Below are 14,015 nucleotides of genomic sequence, written 5' to 3'. Positions count from 1 at the left end.
CTGATAAAATTAATGTTCAAAAGAGTACTTCCACAAATAGCTATTTTTATTTTACTAACATAATTATAAAATAAAATACAAAATGTTGATTTTTTTCATAAGTAAAACAAAGGCCAGCCTGGTGCGACATGAAGAACAGAAACTACACTGTTCGAAGTAAATATAGCGTATATAAGGGATACAGAAGGACCGAATAGATTCAGTAAAAACCTAAGTAAAGAAATTTGGCCGCAGTTCTAGTTCCGAGTGCAGTTCCAGTATCAACTGCAGCTTCAGCTTTGACTGTAGTTCCAGTTCCGACTGCACCTTCAGTTCTAAATTATCTAAATAACAATAATTGAAAAAAAAAATGGCGTTGAATAAAAACACCTTGAGAATAATTTAAAACATTATTCTCTTTTACGTAAATATTTCTCTTTTATTTGTTTTTTTATTTCAATGGAATATATGCATATGTCACAGAATTTAGTTAAATAACTTTTGGACGATAGATATCCTTTTAAAACTACGATTTACAAAGTTTGACGTAAATAATTCATTAGTTAATTCTTTATAAGCTCGTCAATTTTCTCCAGTATGACGTCACTCTTCATCTACCGCAATCCTTTCGTTTACTTTATTTCAGTAGCGTTATTTTTCTGTTCAACGATTTGTATTCGAAGGAATGAATCATTTTGTGCTGGTAAACAAGTTCAGCAATCAAATACGACGTTCTTATCAGCCAGATATCCCTAAAAATTAATATATTTTTCAACCATTGATCGGAGAGAAATCAGGTTTTTACATAAATGCTATAATTCGTCTGGACTGATACAAAAATCAAAAATGCCTACCTCCCATTAAAGGACTACTTTTTTATCAAATTTTCTTATTTACCGACGAATACAAAACTGTGTAAAATATTACTGAAAGCGTTCGGCTGCTTTCAGTAATATTTTACACAATTTATTTTATAAAGGGTCGTATTTTACTGAAGGGTAATAATGTCAAAAACGCAATTAAACGTACTGTTTTATCCTTAAAGAATATTTATTTTTTCATATCCTGGTGACCTATATTGTACATCAAATAGTAGTAAATAAATAAAACAGTGATGAAACATATTGTATGCTACATTCACATCTATGTGAATATCCTGGGCATAAATTAAAAAAAAATATCAGAAAAATGATCTCTTTCTTAGGCCAATACAGTTTTTCAGAAATTAAAATATTATAAGTTGTAAAATAAGGTTAAATAATAACAGGGCAAAGTTATTATACAGGTAACTTCTCAATTCTTCTATTAAGTATTTTAGAATTTAGTATATTTTATTTGCAATACAATACTTTTTTTTCCTAATACATAAATAAGAATGTTGAATATTTAAAATAAGATCGCTCTGTAGCCATGAAACAATCATCTTATTCATATTGAATTTCATGAGTATGAGGTAATGAATTAAATTTTCTATTGAACATTTAGAAAATATACCTTTTATTGATACTGATATTCCTCATAAAAGATGCACATAAAGAAGCATAACAAAACCGTAGAGAGCCCTGAGCGGTGAGACGACACATTAGCTGCGTCCCCATTGGTCGATAGAAATAGACCTTCCCTTCATCTGCCAAGTGTGGCCAGGGCATCACATCCCATTGCGGCTCCTTTAGCTAGCACAATCTCATAGATGATAACATATCGCTATTTGTATATCCATGATGAAAAATATTTATATTCTTATTATGGTGTAACTATATAAAAGATCGATGTAGATAAATAGTTACATAAATATAAACATATAAGTTACATAAATATAAATAACACAGCAGATGTGTATAAAATTAGTAGGACAGTATTTTAGGACTATCATCTCACAATGCTATTAAAGTATTAATTTATTTCACATAAGTTAGACATGGATAAACCTAAAGGGAACCCTAGTGGGGTTTCCTTTCTTATAAAGTTCTCCGAGATAATAATTATTAGTGTATTTTCTTTCCTGATAAATCTCCTCGGCAAATTAATTTTCCAAGTTCAACAAGTAGAGTTGAGTTGCAAAGGCTGATTCACAGAGGAGGGAGGAAAGAAGAGGGTGTGGTGAGGTGGAAAATTTCCCTTTCCAAAGTAACCACTAGGAAAAAATTTCGTCTGAGTTAAAAAAAATATTCATACGAGTCCCAATGCTGCCAAAATACTCGTACCTACTAGTACCAATGCCACTGAGTAACTATGGGTTAATATTTTCAATAAAATTTTTTGAGGTTAAAACCTCCAACTTGAATGTATTTTATTCTAAATTAACATAATGATGCACAACGTTTCGGGACTATTATCCCATATTCATGTACTTTAATAAACCTCATAATTAGTCAAACTTTTAATTTCACAAAAAAAATTATGTCATTGTCTACAAGGCTTGAAAAAAATTGCTTTACACTGTTTTTATTTTATTATCATTCATTATTGATAATAAAATAAAAATAATTTTCAACCTCAAAAATTTTATTGATATTGACTTACCAGACTTCCTAAAAAGAAAATCCAGAATATGATTAATATAGTTTATCATTTTTCCAAGTTAAAATTTTACTTAAATCAAGTAATAATTTCCAAATGTAATTATATTATTGTCAACTGTAATTAAAATGTGTTATTATTTAAAAATAAAAATTGAATACGAGAGGAATTCAATGGTTTAGTGTAGCCCCAAAGCTCAACTCCGAAAGTCCAAATAGGCCTTATTATGGTCATATAAATGAGTAGTTTTTTTTGTAATTAGTTAGAAGTTAGGAATGTTTGTTTAGTAATTGTTGTAATAGTCGGAATCGACGAGTAGTTTCCGTCTTTTCAGTCTTGTGTGAGGACTCCAAGTCAGTCGTTTGCCCCGATGTAGTATTAAGAATAAACCTAAAATCATTATTTAATAAATTTAAAAAAATTGTTACTGCCGGAGGTGGGAGTTAGGGAGAGCAAAAGTGTCTGCCACCTGATAACAGTTGAATACAAATATGTATACGATCAAAAAGTCTGTTGGAAAAATCTATGCAAACAAAAAATCATTTGAATCCACCATAATCATATTCTGGCAGGATAGAATAATTTATAAATATGAATGATGTTTGCAGTCAAAAGGGAGAAGACAATTGATGTTTGACTATTGAATTTAGGTCAGCGAGAAGATAAAATTATATTCAATATTCTATTTTCGCCAAAAAAGAAATCAAGGGGAGTATTATGAACTGATATCATCATTATTAAGTGATTTTGTAAAACAATTGTCTTTTATTTGATGGAGAAAAAATAACTATTATTATTATAATTTAGTAGTAACATATACCTTTCCGTTTTCATAACATATACCTTAATCCATACATTAATATTATTGGAAAAAGAAATGAGTTTCTCGGGTCTTGCAGTATCAAATTGCTACGGGCCCAAAGATGGGTAGGAACCAGAGGCAGTTACTTTGCATTCCCCCACAAGGACAATCCAACGCTCTGAGTATGGATAAATCCATGCAATGGTTTATGGTCCCTTCACATTTATTTATTTTTCATAAGTTGCACAGGAGAGAGGGGAGGGAATTATATTTTTAAAAATTCTTTTTTCTACCTCATGTGATTGGATCAAGATAGCAATGAATCGATCTCTAATCCTTAATGAAGGTCCTTAACTAATACTTTTTTTTTCTAATATCTGATGTGCTTATTGGATCCTTTTTTCTTGGGAACTCTTCAATTGGTGATCCAAGGCTTTTTGCTCTCTTGGTTAGTATAATATTTCCATACTCCGTTTAGTTCCCTATTAGTTGGGCCAATCTGATAGAGTCAGGAGTCAGCCACGAGTTTTTTTTTTTCTTTCTGAGCTTTTATTGGTAAACAAGAACGTGAGAACAACAAGAAAAGAACTTCTAATTGAACTCAAATTGAAGCGTGATAAATCAACAATACAAAATGTTTTTGAACTCAAACATCAGCTAGTATTAAAACTCATTAAACACACTATAAAGTAGTAAATAGTAACTATCTCCATGAATACAGCAATTTCCATAGTATTTACCAAAATAAATTCGCAAAAAGTTGATTCCACAATATTTGAAAAAAAAAATGTATGTTTTGGAAACACTGTATCTTGGCAAATATTGAACATAAAGAGTACTATTTAAACCCAAATATTCGCAAATGTTTTCTATTTTAAAGAAGGTTTAAAATTTTCTTTCATGAGCGGGTAATTTTTGTGTGAAACGCGATCAATCAAACGAAATGAAGTGCTTGCGCGCTGAATAATAAATTTAGGTTTCTTCTTTAATAAAATGAGCTTCCAATGGCATGTGCATCTAAAATAGGTCAGTGCCTATCTCCAAAATACCTGTTGTATAGTGATGGTCTAAATTGAATTATTTACTCAAAGAAAATGCGTTAGCTTTTGAAAAATTGCCGCAAAAAATGTAATTTCAACTGGAGTCTAAAAATGAAAAACAAAAGCGGAAACTTTTTTTGAATGAAATTTTTGAAATGCCACTACGCCAGAGAACTATTGTAAAGAAATCCTGTATGTATTCTGTTAAAATAGTTCTTTTTTGGAAATTGGAACAGCGAGGCGACTTTCTCATCGTTGTCTTGCAACGTGTGTTTAAAGAGGTAAGCTTTATAATTAACTTAACCAAGAGAGATTACCATTCAATTTAGCCCTTCAGAAGATATTCCTGAGTAAATTTATAATTGTATACATACACAAATAAATTTAATGTGAAAACTTAGGATAAAATCTAAAAAAAAAAATTAATCAATCCTTAGTAACTGGGCTTCTCATTTTCCATTTTCAAGCCAAAAACACTGTGGGCCAAAGCCAATTTTATTTCCTCACTACCGAAAGTGGGAAAGATTTATATTTATGCAAAAATAAAAAAAATAAAATTATACCCTCTGAATCAAGAATTTTTCACTCTTAATTCATGTTTCAGATATCAAGAAACAATTTGTGTTCAGGCATAATTAATCCAACCTTCAAAATTATTTTGATAAAATTTATAGGGGTGGATTTATATGGATAGACTCCCTCCATAGTAGCCTTACTTATCTAACTTTTCAAACATTCAATTATAACGAGTAGGTTGGTCGATGTACATCACGTCACAATCTCACAAGAGGAGATCATAACAAAAAAAGGTAATTCTTACCGACCGGACCCGCCTCACTAAGACCTCCAGGAAGCGACTGTCCTATATCACTTTTGAAATATTTGCTTAAAACGGGAAGAGGAGACTTAAAGAGGATAGTTAAATCTTTATTTAAACGGCGCCTGAAATTGAAAAACGGCAAGAAAAATCAGATTACGTCTATTAGATTCGCTTAGAGACGTTGCTTTTGAGGACGTGACAGTTGACCACGATGCAGCGAGGGGCGTAGAGGTTTCGTTCAGAACGTTGTGAGTTCGATACCCTCCTATTTTTTTTCCTTCGGTTAGTTTTTTTTTCGCAGCAGCTCCGAGAAATGAATCTTGGCATATGCATAATAGAAATATATAGAAAAAGAGATAGTTCCCAGAAAAATAAACTTCCAAATATTAAAATAATGGTTAAAAAAGAAGAAAAAATTATAACTGAAATAGTGAGGAAAGTATTCTAACCCCATGTACTTGCTAGAAGCATTTTTAGAAATAGATCATATCTATTACCGTAGATTGCTCTTTGATTACAACTTACGACCTCAATTTTATTGATTTAAAATTATAAATAATTAGTTATCACTTCTATTATTTATAAATAAATGTTAATCTTTTTGTAACTAATCCGATAAGAAAATTTAGTTTTTGATTAGTAAGAATTATTGTGTGACAATAACTTTACTTCTATTGAAGATAATAAAACAACATTTCAAAATAAGGAATGTAATTTGATCTTTGATAGCCCGAAGGGACTCAATACATTTTATAAATCTTCAAACTTATCGATAACATACACTTACCTCTTAGTGGTGCTAAGCACATTTCCACTAACTTCACAAACAATATAATTAAAGGCTAATTTAAAATTCCAAGTTTGAATTAATTACTTGACTGAAAAGATTTAATTTTTAATTTTTAATCAGTTCAGTTTAAAAACTAATTGAGAAGTTGTGATATTCCTAAAACAGTATTAAAATTAAAATTGTATTGTTTGTGATATTAGTGGAAGTGTCCCTAGAGCGTATTGGGTCCCTTCGGGCTATCAAAGATCAAATTACTTTCCTTATTTCGAAATGTTTTTTTATTGTCTTCACTAGAAGTAAAGTTATTGTCACACAATAAATTCTTACTAGTCAAAAATTAAATTTTCTTATTGGATTAGTTACAAAAAGATTAGCATTTATTTATAAATAATAGAAGTAATAACTAATTATTTCAACTGATTTATAATATTAAATCAATAAAATTGAGGTCGTAAGTTGTAATAAACGAGCAATCTACGGTAACCTAAACGTAACACTAAACTTTCTAGAGACCCAGTAGGGAGGTCCTTGGCAGGATTTTTTATTTATAGCTTAAAGATTTCCAAATTTAGGCTCTCTAGATTCTAAAACGTCTTCTTCATGTATATTTCCTGGAATCAAATACACTTATGGCAGTGTCAATATTATCAATTTTCTAATTTCAAAATATAATTAATCTCTTAATTTTTTTTATTTTATTAGAACATTAAGTTGTAAGTATAATTTTGAAAAATTTCCTTTAAATAAAAAAATATATAATATATTTTCTTTCAGTACGAAATGTGTGATCATATCCATATTTTACTGGAACTGTTTTAAAATATATTATTTCATGGAACCACATGTCTGTATTATATATTATCTACTTATTAATATGTCTGTTTCACTGACTGAAGTTAACATTTTTTTTATTACTTATTTCATATATATTATTTATTTCTTATATGCTATTTTTATTATATTTGGTATATTTTTATAATTATTAATTTTATATTTATCACTTTTAGCTTAGTATACTTATTTATTTACTTTTAATCTTTGTATACATGTGTTAGAGTGATTTTATTCAATATTAATAGATTTTAAATGTGGACGACTATGTTGGGTTTTATGCATGTATGTATTTTTTACTGTATTTGGAACGTTTATATAATTTTTATACTTTTGACTTTCATCTTGTTTTATGTTTGATGGAAAGAAAAAAAGAGAGAAAATTTTCAGAATTGAAATAATGGAAAAATTAAAATGTTTTTAATTAAGGACGATATTTAAAATGTTTAAGGAAAGAAATAAGAAATAATAGAAAGCAAAAAAAAAAATCATGTATAATTTGAGCACATAATTCAAAAAGTTTTATAATGTGACAATTTACAAAATTTTATACTGTGATTATTTATATTAATAGGATTTTAAAAAAATTGTGCTTCGCCAGTTATAAGTATGCTGTGTATAAAGCAACCCAATGAAATTGGCCAGCATAACATTTTTAATAAAGTGTTTTTATCTTCTCTCTATTTAATGTATTTATTATTTTATTTTATGTTTCAATTAATTAATTTTTATTTTTTCTATTGTATGTTTCTGTATTTTCTCTAAGATTAATGTTACGTTAAACGTCTCTAAGTAGACGACTTTAAGCAAGTTTCATCAAAATGGTTTTGGCGTTACAGTAGAGTTGGGTAAAAATTAGCTATAGAAATTAGCTATTTATCAATGGTTCATTCATGAATAAATATTGTATCCATTATAATTTTAGCTTCAGTTTTATCAATAGCCTATTTTGGCCTTATTCTGTGCAACAGTCATACAGGCTGCCTGATTTAGTACACGAAAATCGAAGGCAAATACACTAAAAAACAAAAAAAAAGAAACGACCAAATCGGTTGATCTTCGTAATAAATTTCAACCTTACCACTCTGGCCTGAATAGGATGGTAACCTGAAGGATAACTCGTCTTTCCTGCACTAAGTTGGAGAACATAAGGACGTTAACGCTCCCCCCCCAAAAAAAATGACATCAAAAAAAGCAACGCTTTAACCATTACGCCAAAGAACCTTCCACACCGGTAGCCAACAGTGTTAGACAAACGGTTCGCCACCAGTGGTGAGGCGGCATAAAGCCAATGCTTTCACTAATACGCCAACCTCCGCACATGTACAACCTCAAATCATAGGTGTTGGACAAATGACTATCCACTAGTGTGCAACTGGTGTTAGAATTACTGTAACGCGCTTGCACACCAAACGGATTTTTACCGGCCAGTTCGATCTTCGGCGTTTTAAGCTCATAGGAATGTACAATGAATCTGGGATTTCCAAAACATATTTGTGTTCATATTGTGGAGAAAATTACAACAAACAAGTGAAGGTACTCAAATTATTTCTCGTATTCTAATTAACTAAATATTTCTTGAAGAATATGTTAATAAATGTTAGCATCGAATTTTGAAAAGAAAAATTAACATCAACTGCATCTATTGTATCTTTTCCGAAAACTAGAACAAAATGAATATGAAGAATAAGAGAAAAAATGTATAATTCAGATGCTTAGCTGATGCGAGGTTTTATGCTAACTTTTTTTGCAATCCTGCCTATTACTAAACAAACCAATCTTGTAGGTTAATCCCCTCCTTCCTAAATATTAATGTAATTTTGCTTAATCTGTGAGGTGCAGTGGATCACTTCATTTTTTATTTCACCTGAAACTGAAAGGCAGAGCATTCAACCCAGTTTTAATTTGTTTTTATTCTTAGCGCACAGCTCCTATAAACAGAAAGTCTGATGTGGCCACACTGGTCGTACATTATCGAAATCCAGCCTCGTTCAGAGATATAGTTTTATATTTAATGTTGTGATTTTTCCAAGATAAGAGAACACACTTTTTTAGTTTTAAAAGCGAACTTCTATTCCAGTTATTTGTTCGTTTTATGATTGATTATAAAATCTAGAGAAATAAACAAAAAAGATTCTTGCTACAAAATTAATAATTACACGATAATATAAAATTTTATAAACTTAACTTTCGCACCCTAAAGCATAAATTGAAATCACATTAAGATGAATACAAATTAAAAAGTTTCAATGAAATAAATCAAATCAGAAAATTGCCAGATATATTTATGATGTTAATTAAAAACTGAATTTTTTATAGAAATAACAATTTAAAATTAAATGAAACAAAAGCAATGTTCAAATAAATGAATTACAGTAATTCAACTACAGTGTAACCTCGCTATAACGCTGATTCGAATAAAACGCAAGTCTATATTCGAAACTAGCCCTTTTTGCAATGTTTGATCAGTCTTCAGAGGTATTCATGATCTTTAGTTTAACATGTTAAATGGAAAAACTCATATTAAATGGAGAAATATTTCTTTCTTTTACCATGTTAAAACGATATTACATATAACTTGGCTGAGAGTCTGTTACTAAGTCTATTAATTTTTTTTTTACTAGCCTGCCAAAGGAGGCATTTCTCCCATTCTGTTTCGTACAATCCAGTATAGTTTAGCTCTGCCGATGTAACTCCCGTCTGTAGTCAAGTCCGCCATTGCCGCACATGCAAACATGTGATCGCCAGTCATCTCACCAACTTCACACAGGACGCCGTCCGAAGATTCAATCACTCCTTTCTCTTCAGGTGGTGCCGCAAATTAGGTCTATTAAATGGAGAATGGAGTCACACAAGACTAGCTAAGCTCGTCACCATTTTGTTTGTTGTTAGGTTACTTGCTCGTAGTTTGTGTTAGTATTGTTTTGGATTTTTTTATAACTAATAAAGAAATGAATGCCAATAATAATAAAGTAGTGACAGTTGTCAATTAGCACATCTTGATTTCCTTACTCACAAGTTAAAAGATCAACAAGGCACTCAGTGGCCAAACTGTGAACTTTTCACTCGATTTAGGAATATTGTAATAAATTACTTTAATCAAAACTTAGAAATAAAAAATAACATGAAGTTTTGGAAGAAAAGGTTATAAAACAAGTTGCTCAGGAAATCCGCTAGGGACTGTTATGCATTTAACATTTAACATGATTTTAAATATGGCTGCTCACAATCCTATACTTATAACATTTATCATGGTAAAACATTTTACATTTAATAAAACATCATGAATACCCCTTTCATATAAGATGATGTTATGTTTTTCAACTATAATAGACCCACGCTATAATACGGCTCATTGTACTGAGGTTTTGTATATGACGCGGAACTAACCCTGAAGCCAATATTTTTAAAAGCATTAAAATTAAGTGATAATTGTTGACGTAGATGTAGTTTCGTACTTTCTATTTCATGTCTTGATAGAGGGACATAAATTGTAAATTGAGTCCATAAAAGTCCTTCAAATTGCTTCCACTAAATTAAAAAGGTAAAGAAATAAAAATGGCATAAAGAAACCTAAAATTACCAACTTTATAAGAATCAATCACTCTGGTAACCCAACAACGCGGTGGGTTTAATTCCTTCATGATCCATGTTACACCAAGAGTCCACAATAACTTTTAAAAACCCCGGACGCTAATATGCAATTACAAACAATAAACTAATCTCTAATACCTCCATAGCTATCTTCGCTGACGATACAGCAGTGTTCTCTCAACATGTTATACACTAGACATAATAATAGCTAGAAATACTTTGCAAAGTCGCCTTAATGAACTAGAATAATACTTCAATAAATGGATGATTAGCCAGAACATTGAAAAATTTACTTTAAAAGTTTTTACTCTCAGAAGCTCTCCATACCCAGGGGAACTGATCCTCAAAAGGTAAATATGTAAAATGGAATCCTGTCAGTGAAACAATAAGACACCTGGGAATTCACTTCGATCGCCACCTTACCTGGAACCACTATATCAACATCAAACAAACTAAAACCTATGCAAGGTTAGCAATGCTATATCCTATCTTAAATAGAAAATCAAAATTAAAATTAGAAACAGCGATTCTTATTATTTAACGAATTCTCAGTAAGGCTGTGAAGTCTGGGGAGCGCAATCCTTTACAAAAAAGAAAAGGTTACAATCTTTTCAAAATAAAGTTGTAAGAATTGCAGTAGATTCTTCTTGGTTTGTAAGAAACAGCCAATTGCATCGGGAATTACAAGTAGAGACAATAGGATTACATAAAAAAAAGGTTAATGAAGTTCCACTCCCTGCTACCGACAATTGAAGGAGCAGTGACCTACAATTTGGGAAACCCAACCACAACCCGAAGACTGAAGTCCAGGCTGCTGCAGGACATCCAGTTGTAAGTTCTATATTTATCACTTCTATTATTGTCTCTCTAAAATTTCATTTTATTTTAATTTTTTTTTCTCTGCATCTTTTTCATTAATTAACTTCTTTTTTTCCATTAAAAGTCAATTATTTATTTTATTAAATCCATAAACGTTATTGTTTTTGTTATTAACTTTACTTTTATCTTTTATTAAAAATTATTATTTTATCTTAATTTGTTATTTATTTATAACGTTCTATATAGTTAGGGGTGCTTTTTGTATGGGACTATACTCCTCCATAATCAATTGTTAAGAAAAAAAAATGAACCTCTTACATTAACCATGTAAGGCCTACCAAGCCAATCTGGTACTAAATAAATAAATAAAATCTAATAATAAATAAATTAGGACTAGTTATATGCTAAACCAGAAATCCGCTGTAGCCCGCAGGCGGGGAAAAAAAACGGGTAAACACATGTATACGCCAAGAATTTTAGCAGCCGGTCTTCAAATCGTAGTCGTAGGTACTACAAGCCGGATTTTTTCAGGCTGGTAAAATTCCTAGCGAGTTTATGGGGCCTTAAGGCTTTACATCCGTAAATGAATTATTAATTAGTACAAAAGATTAGGAAGTATGTAAACGAAACAACAAAAACGAGGATTAATAAGCGCCTAAATGATGAGCAAAGGGGCATTCAGGTAGACAAAGCCTGACTTTAGAGATTTTTATAGTTCTGAAGTCCAGAATATTTTTAAAGGGGGTTAATTTAAAAGTAAACAATTATTATAATTATCCCTTAATGAGAACAAACATGTAGAACGAATTTGAAGAAAACTCATTAAACTGTATCACTTTACAATGAGTAAATTCTAATAAATAAAATGCAAACCATGAATACGAAGAATTTATTTATTTCATATACATTTTAATTCATAATAATTTGTGAATTATTTTCATGTTATAAGAAGTTGTTTATTATTGTTATTAAGATGTTGAGATTAAAAAAAAAAAACTTCCTTCGGAATATTATCGATATACTATTTTGAATTCTGTACAAAATTAATAAATACAACTTGAACAGTTTTTCAATTTTTTTTTTTCATTTTTATCAAAATCGTTGGGCATAGACATCCTTCTTTGGGGTGAAACGGAAGTTAATTGAATATACTTAAAATTTGTTCTCGTAGAACGAATATTTTGGATGACATTTCACATAGTTAGGGGCAATTTTGACATTTTCTGACTTTTTGGGAAAATCCGTCAATGGTTGAAGAGCTGTATCCATGAAAAGTTATAGTCATAGAAAGGTCATTCGGTTTCAAACAATAGCAAATAATATATTTTTTTTAATAGAGAAGCAAACTGTTCTGCCAGTTGCTTAGTTTTGGAGTTAATTAGTAACAATTGATAAAACTACGTTAATTTCTTTTGAAATCAAAAATATCATTCTAGTTCCCCTAAAATCAAACTTATATCTAGTGAAGCCACATTGTATTTTGTTAGTAACGTGGAACATATTAAAATTTTACATCTAAAACCCAGATAAAAAATCCGTGTTGACTAGAGTATTCTTATTAAGGATTTCTTAATTGTGGGTCCCCACCTAATTCCATGAGCCCCGGTGTCCATATCTGAGTTATATAAATATGAATGTTATTTTATTTATTTATTTTTCATACAGATAGTTTGATTATGTTAATCTTGTCTATTCTTTTGTTTGTATATATTTTTTTATTTTTTTTTATTTATTTATTTTTTATTTTAGTATGTATGAGATCATTCATCACTATTACCTATTGCCCACAACTGTGTGGCAGATTGTAATATCTATCAATAAATAAATCTATCAATAATAAAAAGAATATATATATATAAATATGAAATTTATAATTAATGCTTTAATGATTTTAACAATAACAAAATATTTGGAAGGGGCATAAATAATTAGTTACATCAACTTATTTGTGTTTAATATACTAAAGATTAAACAAATAAATGATAAGTTGAGAGAGAGGGTGATGAAGATTAAAATCATCTTTTGACGTTAGTGGATAAAATATCTCATATTTTGGAGCCACGTGCCTATTGAATTATTTTGTTAATTCCATAGTCTCGGATAGAATGTGGATTTCGTAAATTAAAAATTTCGATAAATGACATTTAAGTATTGTTTGTTACAGGCAACGATGGTTAAAATTTAAGTTTTCACTTTCTGCCCAATGCCGAAAACCATACTTCGGCTCGATCCACTCCGTGATTGGTTCGGGTCATCTTTTCCATTCTATGATAAATTCGGCAATCATGATCTGGATATTTTCTATAGACAAGTTATCGACAGTTACGCTTAACTCTTCTTATATTTATCCATGTGAAGCTAGGAACATTGGTGTTACATCGGCATAACATGAGTATTATCCACCTTTCTATTGTTAATCCTTCATTGCCATGTTTTCCTCTCACTGGAGAATCTATCCTTAAGGTTTTACTCTTCTGGTTTACCATCTTGTATTCAATTTACAATTTCATTCTATCTTTTCATTATTTATTTACATATGTTAAGAATGTTATCCTTATTTTAGATGCTCTTTCTGATTTTTTTTAATACGCTTCTGGTTTTACTTACTCTTCTCCATAATTTTTATAACTTTAGAACTTCATTTCCTTGTCCACTTAGCCAGCCCCATTCTTTCTTTTTGACTTATCGTAAACATCTGTATGGATCAAAGACGACTTCCTCATCATTTTCTTACCACCTAGATAATTGTAATAATAATTTTACGTCACACAAAAATATTTGCTCGGCTATCTTCGGAAGCGATCGGATAGCTACGAGCCG

The sequence above is a fragment of the Halyomorpha halys genome, unplaced genomic scaffold (assembly GCF_000696795.3).
Source record: "Halyomorpha halys isolate HHAL.00 unplaced genomic scaffold, Hhal_1.1 Scaffold1218.1, whole genome shotgun sequence".
NCBI classification, from domain to species: domain Eukaryota; kingdom Metazoa; phylum Arthropoda; class Insecta; order Hemiptera; family Pentatomidae; genus Halyomorpha; species Halyomorpha halys.
Note: the sequence above shows the minus strand (reverse complement) of the source record.